Source organism: Schistocerca cancellata, chromosome 3 (genome assembly GCF_023864275.1).
Source record: "Schistocerca cancellata isolate TAMUIC-IGC-003103 chromosome 3, iqSchCanc2.1, whole genome shotgun sequence".
Taxonomy (NCBI): Eukaryota; Metazoa; Arthropoda; class Insecta; order Orthoptera; family Acrididae; genus Schistocerca; species Schistocerca cancellata.
The window spans coordinates 674,412,214-674,414,046 of NC_064628.1; the positions used below are offsets into that span (position 1 = coordinate 674,412,214).

General features: G+C 44.2%; 1 pseudogene; it reads left to right on the plus strand.

The window, feature by feature from the left end:
- The first annotated feature begins 332 nt into the window (after positions 1 to 332).
- On the plus strand, positions 333 to 450 carry LOC126177797 (5S ribosomal RNA; annotated as a pseudogene).
- The last annotated feature ends 1,383 nt before the right edge of the window (positions 451 to 1,833 follow it).

Genomic DNA, 1,833 nt, shown 5'->3' on the forward strand with positions numbered 1-1,833 from the left:
TTTAGAGCATTAAGGTGAGGGCCATCCCACCATCTCTGGATTTTGACGATCTAACGCGCCAGTTGGACAGAATTGGCACGATATCCCTCAAGAGGACATTCAACAACTCTATTAGTCAATGCCAATATGGCATTGTATAAGGGCCAGAGGTAGAGCAATATGTTAATGACTTGCTCACTTTGTGAAGATTTTTTTCTTGAATAAATTATCCATTTTTTTCTAAAATTGTCATCATTAGTTTGTCTGTACATGTACATCACCTCTACCTATTTCCCTCCCATTCGGATAATTCCTTCGTGGTTTATCTTTTTTTCTTCTTTTCTTTCTTAGAGTCCAACGGCCTTGCCGCAGTGGATACACCGGTTCCCGTCAGATCACCGAAGTTAAGCGCTGTCGGGCGTGGCCAGCACTTGGATGAGTGACCATCCAGGCCGCCATGCGCTGTTGCCATTTTTCGGGGTGCACTCAGCCTCGTGATGCCAACTGAGGAGCTATTGGACCGAATAGTAGCGGCTCCAGTCAAAGGAAACCATCATAATGACGGGGAGTGTGGTTGCTGACCACGCGCCCCTCCTATCCGCATCCTCAGCTGAGGATGACACGGCGGTCGGATGGTCCCGATGGGCCACTTGTGGCCTAAAGACGGAGTGCTTTCTTAGAGTGTATTTCGGTAGATGACAGCAATGAGAATTCCTTTTTTTGCCAAAGACAACCTTAATGTACAATACTGAATCTCATTTCTCCTTGTCGAATTGTAATTATCTACATTATTGTTTCTTTTGAACTGTGGTGGGTTATTTACAATAAATTTCATGAGGGAATACATAACCCGTCAGTCCAAAACGTTTTGAGACTGGATTAATAAAAAGTAGAGATACGTTAAGACTGTGGTTGTAAGCTTAAAGCTCTCTACATAATCTTCCACAACCATATGAAACCGTCGGAAAAAGTACTTCTTTAAGATGTTGTTCAACTCACGCGTCACCTTGAATTGAATGTTGGTTTTTTCGTCGAAGCACCGATCCTTCATACGATTTGTGGTAGATTCGTGTTGACAATATCAACTTTCGTCAGCCGTGATGATTTTCAAAAATGGCTCTGAGCACTATGGGACTTAACATCTATGGTCATCAGTCCCCTAGAACTCAGAACCACTTAAACCTAACTAAACTAAGGACAGCACACAACACCCAGCCATCACGAGGCAGAAAAAATCCCTGACCCCGTCGGGAATCGAACCCGGGCGTGATGATTTTCTTCAGAGAAGAATTGTACTGCGTTTTGCAATTCAATCAAGTCACTACAGGTGTCCACACGAATTTGTTTTTCTTTGGGAGTCAAGGTATAGAGGAAAAACTTCACAAACACTTTTCTTTTGGAACATGGAATGTAAGGAGTCTGTACAAGACAGAAACTGCAATCAGTGTTGCCAAAGAAATTCAGAGGTATAAACTAGACCTAGTTGTACTGCGAGAAATCCGGTGGGAGGATGCTGGCAGCACTGATGTTGAAAAATGTACTATTCTGTATGGAGCCTGTGAACGAGGTCATCTGTTAGGCACTGGTTTCTGCGTCAGTAAGACTTTGGCCACTAATGTTTCAGAGTTCGTTTCAGTCAACCCAAGAATATCTGTTCTAACACTGGACGTAAAGCATATTAAGGCGACTTTTGTGAACTGTCGTGCTCCCACGGAGGAAAGCGAAAGTGAAGTGAAAGACGAGTTCTATGCACAGCTAGAGGCAGTGATGGACGCTATGCCAAATGGACACCTGAGGATCCTCCTTGGTGACGGCCGAAGTGACCGAGCCGTTCTAGGCGCTACAGTCTGGAAC